The sequence below is a fragment of the Rissa tridactyla genome, chromosome 1, assembly GCF_028500815.1.
Source record: "Rissa tridactyla isolate bRisTri1 chromosome 1, bRisTri1.patW.cur.20221130, whole genome shotgun sequence".
Classification (NCBI taxonomy): Eukaryota; Metazoa; Chordata; class Aves; order Charadriiformes; family Laridae; genus Rissa; species Rissa tridactyla.
Genome location: NC_071466.1, coordinates 126,628,583 through 126,642,632, shown reverse-complemented (window position 1 = coordinate 126,642,632; position 14,050 = coordinate 126,628,583).

Genomic DNA, 14,050 nt, shown 5'->3' with positions numbered 1-14,050 from the left:
CATGTGGAAAGGAAGGGACTCCATATAGGACCACCTCTAATTTGAATATTTTTGTGGTTTTCATTTCTGTCCCTGAGAGGCTGAAGGTAGGTTAGCTCCACTCCTCCTTCAGTGAAGCCTTTCATGACCCTGATATTCTTTCCATATTCTGAATATTTCAACTGGTCTAACAAAAGATATTACCACTTCATACAAAATCTCTGCCCTCTCTGATACCAAGGGGTCATGAGCACGCACCCGACAAGTAAAACATTAGAGGTGATATCCCACTTGTATACCTGCTTCTTGAGATCCTTTTCTCACGCTTCTCACACGTGCCAATGGAGACTTCAGATACTAGTTATTAACAGCTATCCAACATGGCCAGTGACAGCACGGCTGGAAATAAGCTTAATGAAACATGCAATGCAGACTCATTAGACCATAGACCAACATTAACAAAACAAACAACAAAAAAAAGCCAAACAAACAAAGCACATGATTATGTAGAGAAAGGGAAAAAGAGATAAAATTAAGCAAATGAAGCCAGGCCCTCAGGAGTTCCCTTGTTCAGACTCATATCAAGAATTTTTTTAGTCTCGTGTAACAATTCTAACGCCATAATTCTCGGTCCTCTGTATTTTCAAAAGGCAAGGGATATTTTATCCTGTACTCATTTTGGCTGTCAGTTTTCTGCGTAATAGCTTGTATGGTGCCATGTTTGGGATTTGTGACTAAACCAGTGTTGATAACACAAGGATGTTTTCGTTATTGCTGAGCCGTGCTTACGAAGCGACAAGGCCTTTTTTTGTTTCTCACCCTGCCCAGCCAGCGAGCAGGCTGGGGGTTCACAAGAAGTTGGGAGGAGACACAGCTGTCCCAGCCGTCCCCTGCTGACTGAAGGGCTATCCCACGCCATATGACATCATGCTTTGCCTTAAAAGATGGGGGAAGAGGGAAGGTTCAGGGTTATGGCTTTTGTCTTCCCAAGGAAACGTTGCACATGATGAAGCCCTGCTTTCCCAAAGATAAAAAGCAATGATCACCTGCCTGCTGATGGGAAGTAGTGAATGAATTCCTTATTTTACTTTGCTTGCACATGGAGCTTTTGTTTTACCTGTTACAATGTCTTTATGTCAACCCACAAGTGTACTCAATTTTGCCCTTCCAGTTCTCTCCCCCATCCCACTGGGAGGGTAGCGAGCAGCTGGGTGGTGCTGAGCTGCCTGCTGGGAGTAACCACAACACATCCCCGGCCTTGCAAGACATTCAGTAGGTGGCCTTTCATTGGGTTGTATCTGTTGGTATTTTAGCTTTAAAAAAAGGATAACATTTCTCTTGCACTTCATAGTACTATGCATTTTTAGACATTTGATTATTAATCATACTCGTGGTATTTATTCTAAATTTTCATCTTATTGGATTTAATTCTTAATAATAACACTTCCCTTTTTTAGCTTAACACTTCTCATCCTTACCAACATGAGTATGCACTCTCTTGTAACTGTCATGTAGATGAACGTACTAATTTAATCGTTAAATCAACGTCAGCTGGGAGAGAAGTTTTATGAATGTAACAGAGAACTCTCACTTCTTTTGTTGTGCAAAACAGATTGTTTAGCTGAGCTTTGCCTTCTCCAAGAAGAACGTCTTTGAGTTCTTCTCAATGTCAACTTTGTATTACTAGATTCAGAGTTACTTTCCTATTTCCCTATTCTCTTCTCTGTGTGTGCGAGCAGTAAAGGCGCACAGAAGGATGCACAGGGAAAGTCCAATGAACTCTTGTGCAGGTCAGCATTGACCACAGAAGCTTCTGTAACAGAAATTCCCTGAAAAGAAAACATTTCACCATCTGCCTACATGAAGGAGAAATGGGCTAGGAGGCCTGCAAGCCTGTAAACAGTCTAGTTGGTGCTATCATGATGAGCTATTGATATTGTATATCTAAACAGACACACAGAGGACTTATCTAGAAATCTGATATGAAACATACATAATGTCTGTCACATATATAAATAAATGTTTATGTGGCTAGGTAGACCTACAGCATATCATAAAATCATTTGGCATAGTGACAACTTCATTGTCATACTGAGGGCTCTTCCTTCGAACATGGTTTTGGTGCCTGTTTGGTATAGACCTTTCAGCTTATTTACTTAGGTGCAGGCTTGTCCTTCACAGAGTGGTTTTTGGTTACATATTTATTATATGCCACAATGGTTCTTGGTGCAAGACTGGAGTTCCTGGATCTTACTGTGGTGACAAAGAAAATTCTTCCTTAGGCCAAAAATATCCTTCCCAAAGATATCAGCTGAAGTGATTGTTAAACTTACATGAGGCCAATATCTCTGAATAATTGTTGAAACCACAGACAGACATAAGATGTGCAATGCAATTAAAGGAATCGCGTACACTGATGTAAGTTGTATATAAGAAAAGACACAACCCCTCTTCAAGCTTATGCAACCAATGCCATCTCCTTTGGAATCAGTTGACTCTATCTTGGATAGCAGCCAACAAATCAAACACTTAGAAGGACTCACAAAAATGCCTTGTAACCTCTTGTCCATGAGGTGATTAATTGCTAGACAAAAAAGTGTAAACTATCTTCAGATATAAATTCTTCACAACATTAGGAGCAACATGGAAAAGAAGGAACTTAATACATAACCTAGCTTGAATATTTCTGCCAGTATTCCATCTTCTACTTTAAAGGTAATTCACTTAATCTGGCAGCACCCTGACCCAATGGTCTTTTGAGCCCAAGATTAAGATAAAATAGTGAATTCATATAGCATGTCAATGATCAGAGTATACTCTGCAATGATAATTCTGTTAAAATAGGAGTTTACGACTAGAATAATAAAGGCAAAAGATGTATAATGAAATACTCCACACATATATTCAGGTTTTCTTTTTATACTGTAGAAACTTTCTGTGTTTTTGTCCAGTTTGTCATATCACTCCAACCTTAAGCATCAACAGTAGCAACTGAGGCCAATTAACCATAATTTGGAGAAGGAAACAAGAAAGCAAAGAAAATACAAATGCTATCATCTTGTAAAAAAACCATAAAGGCAGACAAACATCTTTGGTTTGTATCAGTCATACGTGTTAGACACACATTATTTTTCTTGCAAGGGATAAAATGAAGGCAACTGGTAAAATAGCAGAGCCTGATTCAGGGTAAATTACAAGAGCAAAGGCAGTAAAATGGATCCATTAGTGAATCTGTTTGCTTACTTTCTGCACTTCAGTCAGCCTGAGATGGGCTCAGTCAATATGGTTATTTCCAGTTTCTATCCTTCTGTTTATCTATCTCCTGTCTTTTCATAATGTAACTTCACTTTTCCACAAAGTCTACATTAATCAGAGCTGGCAAAGAAAGTCTAGTTTCATTTCTGTTAAACATATATGAAATAGCTTTTTAAAACCCACGTTTTTATTTACATCATTTTACAAGGTTACTTTGGTGAATTCTTTTGGATGAACCAAAGCTCCTAATTCTCTGGTTTAGATTCCTCATTGAAGAGGTACGTGATTCCACACTGAGAAGGGCTGACTTTCTTTAAACAGGAGGGAGTTGGGCTCTACATTTATGAAGTTAGTTCATCTAAAGTTATAGTTACTCAAGAGCTGAAGAAGAAAGGTTTCAAAGCTTTCTATGATCAAAGCCTCAAAGAGTGACAAAGTTAGAAACAATGTTAGAAAGAATAAAATGAAGCAAACAAAGCAATATCCCAAGACTTCTGCCTGCCAATTCAACCTCACAGTGCCAAAAATGGAGCAGAATATAGACTAACTTATTAAATAATACTTTTTTAAAAATCAGAGTTGTGAGCTACAGCTCTCCAGTTTTTAAGATGTTTACATATCTAACTGACTTGACATACACAAAACCTAACTTTGAACTTCACAGGACTGCTGCATGCAAGAAAGTACACGGAGGTGGATTTGTCACCAGCAGTGCGCATCCCAGCGGAGGTGGATTTGTCACCAGCAATGCGCATCCCATTGGTACTGGCCCATGCCGCAGATACGCTCTAGGCCATGGGAGGAGGGAGAGAACCTACTGCCACATGAAGTCCCCATCCAGAACAGGCATACATCCAACACCAGTTAAACACCCATCTCCTGCACAGAGTTAAAATGCATTCTGGTAATTTAAAGTACAGGCAGGCAATAAATAAACCTCTTAAATTAGTTTCAACATGAGGGAAAACTAGATTTCTATTGCTATTAGAAACCTGAGCTCTTACTCCAAGCCACCCACAGCAATTTGCTGTAATCACCGCTGACTACTTGTTATTTTCTTTGGTTTCAGCAATCTTTAAATTTAATGAGGTAGCTTTATCTTTTTGGAAACTTCAGTTTGTTTTAAGTAAACAAAGTAGAGAAAAATCAATCATTTGAAGTATTAGAGGTTGTCATTTTAGTAAAATCTTTCTCTAATTATATTATTATATTTTTAAAAATGAACCTATTTTATATCTCAAATGAACTTAAAACAACAAATTGTAATAACTAACTACAATACTATAAATTAAGCAATTGAAAACTGTCATTTATTGAATCAGTGAACTTTTGTAAGTAGTTAAACAAGTTAATTTTTTTTTATAGAAAGAATGGGGTGAAATATCTTTAACTAAATTATCATATTCCACTTTATAAATAAAGTACGACAAACCATTTCCTGAATTAAGAAAGTTTCTATTCATTCAAATGTCAGCACCTACAGAGTTTCTATATTGGCATATTCACTGCTGTTATCCAGAATTCTGTAGAGTGCAACTTTTACTGAAGATTTCAAAACTTGTTCAGTGTGGAAAACCTATGAAGTCATATTAGCAGCAATTTAGAATGTTGGTTTTCCACGTCTGATTGTGTGTTCCAGTCTCCTTCCAAAATAAACTTGATACAAATGGTAAGGAGAAAGTTATTTATTATGGCATAAATATGAAATATTTCATTCGCCTTTTCCTAAATCTACTACAATGGGAATATTAGAATGCAAAAAAAAAAAAAAAAAGATATAATTGCTTAAGTATACATAGCTACAAAATATCCTTATTAGCCAAAAAAAAGCTCATTTTGTGTAAAGATTTTTATTGGATTACAACGATAAAATAAAAATATTTTATAGTTAGTGATGCAGCTCTTGATTTGGGAAAACACAAGTACAAAAAAATGTAAAGTCACTGAATTAAAAGACAATTCTAAACTTGTTGATTTAAAATTGAAGTGACCTAAAATCAGTCCCATGTAGATCCTATTGAGTGACTGGTAGTTTTAATTATTTAATCTGATGAAGTTTCCTTCATCTTAATTTGAGAATCATTTGTGAAGAGGCTTCTGAAGTAAATTATTGTATTAAGCGTAATTATTATCTTTAATATTATTTATCAAATAACTGTGCGTCAGCAATGCCTTATCCATAGATCATTTTCAGTTCTCTCTGAGAATCCAAAATTGCAATTTTGGTTGAATTTTCTATGCTGTACACATTATGCAAGTCATACTACAATCTTCCATTTCTACATCAGATAAGCAGAATTCTTAGGTTTAATTTTCCAGCAGAAACGCTTGCATGTGTGAATTGTTTACCGCTTGCATTCTCTACCTATTAGCTGCCCTCACTTAGATACCCATCATGCAGACCTCTGGATGCAGTTGTTGTTGTTATTATTATTATTATGGTTTTTTAATATTTTCTGGCAAATAGCCACACAGGAGACCTCTAAGAAGCAAGCAGAAACAGTATTGTAGGAACTTGAGTGAAGATCCCTTTCTTTCAGAATATATCTGGACTAATGCTTTAATGCTAAATTGAAAAATTAAAGTGCAAATCACTTCTGATGATTAGGACATACCAAACCCAGAGACAGCTGCCTTTCCCCAGCAGCGGTGCAATATTTGTGCACAATTTGTGTAGAAACATCAACAGTTCTTTCAGAGTAAAGTGCAGGATGAAGCGGCATACAGTGTCCTGTCACTCATCGCCCCAGAAGGAAGGACCTTCTAAATAGATGAATTGATGAAAGAAACTCATTATTCAATGGAATCCATCCTGCAGAGATTTGAAGTATCTGGGAGAATAAACGTAAATTAGACTATGTACTGCCCCCATACACAAAAGCTGTTATCTATACTTCCGTGCTTTACTGTTACAGTACTGCACCATTCAGTTTCTCCACAGAGATAAAAAGGTACCATGAAAGACAGAAATGTCTATCTCTGTACGTGCTCAGTTTAATCTAATGTATGGCACGTGAGACAGGCGAGAACTCGTAGAGCCACAGGTCCTACTAGGTTCATGTTGGTAAGCTGCTCCTGACTGAAGTGAAAGCAGGGTGAGAAGTCAGCAGTAATGGGTGCCTCTCGTGCTCCTACATCTGCTAAAAGGTGCTCCCTGGTGCACCCAAGGCCTTTGAATGTGCTCCCATGGGGGTCCCCTGCTTCATGGGCTGGAATTATCATTCCCCGCATGCTGTCCACTCCCAACAGCCCCCAAAGCACCCATCATCCCATACCAGTGGTGCAGACAGCAGTCATTCACACAAGCTCAGAGTAGAGGCCATGCTGGCACAATACTAGGTCCATCAATAACTTGCGCTGAGACAATTCCTGTTACAAGTTTATTTATAGGCAGGGTAGGCCTATAAATATCCAGGAGATAGGCCAAATACCATAAAAGAGCCTTTTCCTTCTCTCGTTCCACAAAGCAACACCTAGCAATCACGGTCAGTAAAAGATATTAATGAGGTGCTGTTTCCTGCTCACAGAGCAGCTGAGTAAGAGGCCAAGGACATTCCCGCTTCTGTAATAACAGAGCTACGGCACTGAAGCACAGGGGTTAGGGGCTGCAATCAAGCATTACTAATGTGCTCGGGTAGCTTAGCTTAGGTATTAAGTTCACTAAAGAATAAAAAAGGCATGGAAAGAACACGTAGGCAAAATGTAATGGATAGCCACAGGTGGGAGGAAAAATCAGCTTTGAATTCTCCCTAGAATAATTTCTTGCATAAGACTTTATATAAGCTGACAGCCTTTCACATTCTCAGAATAGGATCCCAAAATTCACTGGCAAGGTCTGCACCCTCTGGTAAAAACGGCTCCAAGACTGCACTCACCAACTACCACGCTGTTTGTTATCAGGGAAAACAGAAACAGCCAGTTTCAGGTGAGGTCAGACCACCTGACCACCCACTGGGTCAGCTTTCAACCTGGCAGGCCTGGAGAGGCACCTCGCTGTCTGTCTGCGAACTGCATGGACAACAGCAGGGTCAGGAAGGAAAGCTCACCTTGACCAAAGCCTCTCTGGAGTCCAGGCTTTTAAAGAAAGCAGGAAAACCCCAGCAGGCTCTCTGTGCCTCCCAGAACTTCCACTCTGCAAAAACTGCAGGCAAAACCAGTCAGCACTGAGGCACCCTGCTAAGCTAGCGGCGTGTACGAGCACACGCTTAAGTTGCCAACGGCCCCAGAGAAGCCTGAGCTCAAACAGAATACTCTAAAATAAAAGGAAAAACCCTGAAGCCTGAGCAGCTTTTACCGCGTGAGCACATTTTTGCTCTGGGGCCTTTATACATTTCAAGCCACGCAGTCATTTTTAGGGATGAGAGCCATGCTCAGCATGTCATTTCAAAGTGAGTCAGAGGAACAAGCAGCAAGAGGAGGTATAGGTTTGGTTCCACATGCCAGGCAAACACTCATCTCATTTTTTTCATTATTTGGAACCATATGCCCAACTGAAGAACCAGAGAACCAGCATTATTTTAGAGCAGTGCCCAAGGGACCTGCCACCCGACATTCAATATTGCCAGAATTCCAGGTACAATGAGGACGGTTTCATTTCCTAACTTTGCTCCCCCACTCACTCAGGAGGTGAGGACACACTCCTTCCTGGAAGTTCAAAGGGGGTTTTGGTTTGTATTTTACTTTCTAGGGGAACTAAATCTTTCCCTCAAAATCTTGAAGAAATTCTTGACAATATTACAGGACCATATCCCTAAATACTCCAAATTCTCAGCCCAGAAAGGCAAATCTCTCCACTGATTAAAAAAGTGTCATGATTTTTTAACCTAGCCTCATGTTTTGGAGGCTTTCAGCTTCTAGGAGTTTAGGATTGGAAAAGTTGCTTACCACATACCTGAATCTCTTAAGACCATATATTTTAAATAATTAAGAGGAAGACAGTAACAATAGCGTCACTGGGCAGGCACAGGCAATGCAAGCAGCATGCAAAAGGTTACAAGAGGAAATTAGTAGTACACAACACAAACCCATATTTTCAGAGCACTTTTCTAGTGCTTTCTGAAAATTGAGCTTCTTTCTTTGCATGATGAACAACTGCGATGACTTGGCATGGAAAGCCTTAATTGAAGGCACTGCCAGACAGGAAGGGAAAACAAAACCTGCCCTGGAAAGAAACTGCTGGGCCACCTCACTTGGAAGGGCAGAGAGGTGTCATCTCTGCGCACAAGCTGAATCCCTAGGTATGAAACAGAGGGAACAAAGACAGGCAGCCTTTAGAAATGTCCCAAGTGATCCTCATAAAGTCAGAAGGTACCTCACCATTTCATACTTCTGGTAGGGAATATTATTTACTCTTTCATAACATAGACTTCTGGAAAGTTCCCTCAGCTTAATCTAAATCAAGTCCTAGATGTGCTTAAACACTTTCACAAGCCAGTATTTCTTATTTCTGAACCTGTAAAAATTACCAGCTGAGAAGTCCTCTTGATCCTGATTGGGATTTTGAGATGCTAAGATGTATGAGAATGGACAACTTTGGATAGACAGGTTGTTGTTAGCTTCGATCCAAGCATTTAACCTGGATGGTATGGAAAGCAAGGGTCACTTTAACAATTACAGCAAAAAAAGATGGAAGATTTGAAGAATTACATTTTTCTCCCCTGCTCTGCTCCAGCTGAGTGTTCTTTTTTTCTCCCCAGTTCCTTTAGTGGTCAGGTAAAATAGGGACAATGCCACACATCATACAGAAGGTGTGACAAAACACATGCAGCCCTTTGTGCCCTTTGTGTAAGTGCTATTCATGTGAATAACAAAAAATTCCTCTAGAGCAGGTCAAGTCTATGGTGAAAGAGGCTTTCAAAGTATCTAGCAGGACAGTATAGGTAATCTCCTTCATTGAGAAATAAAATCATGATGTGGCTGATCAAGGATTTGTATTTTTATATTATTCTGCCCAAATCAAATTACTTGCCCATGCTCTGGCCTGGAAATTAGAATTATTTAAGTGCAGTGATTTGTAATCTTTCCAACGTGCTCACCCCTCAAAAATTTGCCCTTGGGAAACAGACTCCTCACAATGAAACCAAATCCACTGACAGATTCTCCTTAGTCACATTTTGCACATCCCTTAGAAGCAGCCCAGAGACCTCCCTTCTGCCGCTGGGAGTTCCCAGGGCTGCAGGGTCTGACCTACAGACAGATCCTGCTGTTCTGCAGTGTGGTACTTCGACCTTGACTGCGCTGGGGAGTTCAGCCACTGGCAGCCGGCAGAAACTTTGGGTGCACAATGGCTGCGTAGGCAGGCAAAGCTGGTGTTGGTGCGAGTGTACAGTCCAGCCCAATTTCAAGCAGGAATGAACTACACTTCAGTAGGTATGGGCAACGTACCAAGGCCAAGCTTGTGGAAAGTCTTGCAATTCTGCCCTGCTGTTGTAAGAAGCAAAGAAGAACAGGTCTCTCTGTACTGCGCAACTGTGCCTGTAAACAGACTTAACACACAGCCTAGAAAACAAAACTCAAAAGTAGATGCTCCTCAACAGTCAGCTGCTAAAAAGAGTGAGTTTCATATTCAGACATTGTTACACGGAATTAAGGTCTGGAGAAATCAACCCTGACAGTCATTTCTCTCCCTTTCTGAGAGCATGGCACATTATCTCTGGCTGTTACACTCTGTTGATTTTTAACCACCTCTGTTCTGCCTCACCAGTTTACTGCCTTGCTGGAGCTACCCACACAGAGTAACCAGAGCACAGGGAGCCTCCAAGGCACAACAGCCATCAGGATCATGAAGGCGCAAAACCTGATTCTCACCTGTTTGAACTCGATCCTCCTTCCCCCTACTATGAAGACGCCTCAGGAAAGTCATACCCAAAGTCAGATGAAATTGAATTGCTGCAAGGCAAGCTCTGCTGAGGGGAAATGGTTTTCAGCAATTTTGGGGGCCAGAAAGGACCAGCAGACCACCTAGCCTGACCTGCTGCATGACAAAGGCTGCTGCAGAAACTAGTTGCTGGGAAAAGGCATCTTCTTCTGACCGGCCACTGAAGTACTGGCAGGCCAGGGCACATCCAAGATCAGTCTCTACGCTCCCTGACTGGGAAGAATGAGGGGTGTTCACACCATGGTCAACAACATTCAGTTTCGTTCCTCACAACAAAATAAGCCAGCTCAGGTTGCCCTTGAAATACATTAGGCCGCATTTCCTCAAGGCAACCAAGCCTCTAAATCCTTGAAAATTCCCTTCTCCTCTCTCCTCCATCCAGCACTTCTGCCAAGGGAAAGAAGACATAACACTTGCCTGCCAGTTTCTTCTCTTTGCAGTCTCTCTTTTCCCCTGGTTCCTCAAGCTAGTTAATTCTCCCAGGTTTAAGGACCTGGGTTCATGGCACACCTTTCAACCTTTCCTTCCCCTAAGGTAAAGCTTAAATCACCAGAGAATAGGTAATAAGTGAGTAGATAAGCCACTAAAGACTATGACTTACCTGGACTAGATTGCAGCTACCTCCAGCCACTTCCCCTTTACAATGTGCCCTGAAAGCTCTATGTTCCCTCCCTTTTCTTTGCACCTACCTGCCATGCATCAAGGTGGTGAGACCTTGTAGCAGAATGGCACAATGTCACTATAACATGGCCCATACTCCCTGCACAAACTACCGACATTACAAGCCAAGGTTTGAAGGAAGGTGGAGTGTGTGAGAATAAGGAGCAGCCCCCATGACCCACCTGCCTCACAAGCAAATGGGCACACAAGAGCCTAGAGAAAGTAGGCAGAACTTTGGACCCTGATCCAGCTGATAAGCTGTCAAGATGATTTGCAATGAGAGCTATGCTCCCTCACAAAGAAAAAACACAGGAATTAAATATATTTAGTCACAGGGCATAGAAGAAAGGAGAGATTAGGTGGGAGCATGAGTGCGCTTCAAGGCTGAAGAACAAATCATGATTGTGAGGCTCAGACAAGTCTCTGATAGGATCGAGGCACAAATTTGGAGACAGAGCTGAAGAGTTTGCAAACTTCCCAGCTCCAGTTCCCTGTGTGGGAACTTCTGCAGTTCTGCATGGAGCACCACATCTGCACACCTCCAGGGGCCTCACTGCCAAACAATAAAACATACATACAAATCTTACCGAAACACTAATAACTATAGCAAATGGCAACTGAAAAAATGCTACTACTAACTCAAGGCAAGAGTCCAGCTCCTACTTATTTCACAGTAGCTATTTCCTAATGCCTTTGAGACCTAGGCCGTACAGTTTATTCTACACCTAATTGAGCAACAGAACTGTATCCCCTGACAGAACAGAGGAATCCAGCAAAGACAAGCGGTGCCCTAGAACTACAATGCCCTCTCCACTGCCGATTTGAAGAACAGTGCACTGCTGCAGCACTACTCTATTTTGCCAGGCTCGTTGCCTCTTTTGTGCTAGGAGAGCTAATTATGCTTTCCAAGCCTGTTACAACCTTTTGAGAACCTCAGGAGAGAAGCATTACGCAAAAGCAGTGTCCTTACTTGCAATGAATCTGCTGGTTGCGTGTGGTGAGAGGAGGCAAAATAGCTCGTAGGTGGAGCAACAGAGAGAAGAGCTGGAGCAAGGTAAGGATTGGGATAAACGGGCAGGACAGTGCCCACATTTTTTAACTAGCAACAATCAGCTGACTCTGGTCTCATTAAATTTGGGGCTGCATCAATACCTGCTTACCTCTGAAGTACAAACTGCCCCATCAAGCGAGATTAGGTTACCTATTCCCATGTATGCCTTTGATGCTATGATACCAGTAGCCTCCTTTTCATTCTGTGTAGAAAACAGGGAAAATAATCGTTCATCCCAAAGAAGGTAGGATAGGGGATGGAAGGAACTAGTGTCCTATGCGAGTAAATAAGGTAGTGCACAGAAGGCAAACCGACAACCTGCAACTAGACCTGACACAAGCATGTAGCCTTGCTGGTCACTGGGATGTGTGGCTAATTTGGACTGGTTTTGTATATGAGATGAGAGTGAGAGCATTCAGCAGGTCTGGCATGCTTTGCTAGACTGCGTAGAGTGCTGCACATGGGCCATGCTGACCCATGGGGAAGGGATACAGTGGCCCACGCCCACGCTGAAATCAGATGAATTTAGTGCAAGAAATATGATAACCATGGGAGGGAGCTCTTAATGTATTGCTGTCTTAGACACGGTGGGGGTTTCTGCAGCCCTCAGTGAGAGATAAAAGTAGTTTGCAAAGGAAAAGTGAAACAGCAATTAACAGTCACAGTCTGATCTCTGAAATCGCAAAGAATAAAATGAATGCTAACTTGAGAGGGGAGGGGGGGGAATTTTCCCATCTCCTCTTGCCTCCCACATTGCATCACTCACTGCAGTGAGCTCAGGCGAATAACAGAGACTGATGCATTTGTCTAACATGTGCTTTCACACCCATAGTGATTGTGAGGGGGGAAAAACAGAGAACAACTAAACCCCAAGGACTCTCTTTTAGAAAGTTCAGAGTGGAACTTTTTCAAGAGTGGGTGTTTGCTGCAGGCCCCTGTGAGCTGAGCTCTTTTTTCCTTGCCCCCTCTCATTTAAGCCTTCTTTTACACAGTGACTCTCCTGCTGTTACGGGCACACTGAGCAAATGGCTAAGGAAATATAAAAGCCAACTGAAAGAAAAACAGTCTGTATGTTTAAGAGTACAGCTGCATGAGCACCATGTTTCATTTCATAGGGCAGATGAAGATCAAGTGCTGTGATCAGTTTTAAGAAATTCTGTAACACTTTGTAGAACAGGATGTGGCCCAAAATTGTCAGATTATAGTAACCAGTGTGAAGCAAGGCAATGTACCTCACCAGTGGCGTGGTTAGAAAGTGTGACAGTTCTTCATCTAGAGATGAAGTAGAAAAGTACCTATTCCAGAAGCTATTATAACTCTCTTTGAAGGAAGAAAAAAATATCCTCATTTAAAAAAAAAAATCCATGTATTTCTCTTGCAAACATTCTGGAATTATCTCTTCTTCCCTTGTTCTCTATTATTTTTTTATCCTGGAAGCCGTAAGGATTAACACCATAACTGCAAATTAAAATGCGTCAAGTTTGTTAAATTCTGTCGTAGGACCTCATGAAGGTTTGGTAATTAAAAATGCTTACGAGTATAATTATTGTTTTAAATAAATGCATTTATTAGAAATCAGCTATGTGGGGAAAAACCAGAAGAAATGAATCCCAAGGATTCCCTTTTGGAAAGTTCAGAGAAGATGAAATTTTCAAAAAAGGAATTTTGCATTATTCATCTGTCTTCCCTTTATTTATTTTTTTTTTTAAATACACCAGCCAATTTCAACCAATGCTAAACAAAAGGCAGAAATCCGTATGAATTTCCCAAAACCTAGTGTGTGAACAGGAGAAAGTCTTGACACGGTGGCTCCACTGTGGGTAAAAGCCAGCAGAATAGGGGTATTCAATGTTTGGCACTAGCCAGTGGGCTAGAATCATAGAATTGCCTAGGTTGGAAGGGACCTTTGAGATCATTTAGTCCAACCATCAACTTAATTCTGACAAAAACCATCACTAAACCATATCTCTAAGCACATCTACCCATCTTTTAAATATCTCCAGGGATCGTGACTCAACCACTTCCTTGGGCAGCCTGTTCCAATGCTTGATAACCCTTTCAGTGTAAAGATTTTTCCTAATATCCAGTCTAAACCTCCCCTGAGCCATTTCCTCTTGTCCTATCACTTCTTACTTGGGAGAAGAGACCAACCCCCACCTCACTACAGCCTCCTTTCAGGTAGTTGTAGAGAGTGATAAGGTCTCCCCTCAGCCTCCTTTTCTCCAAGC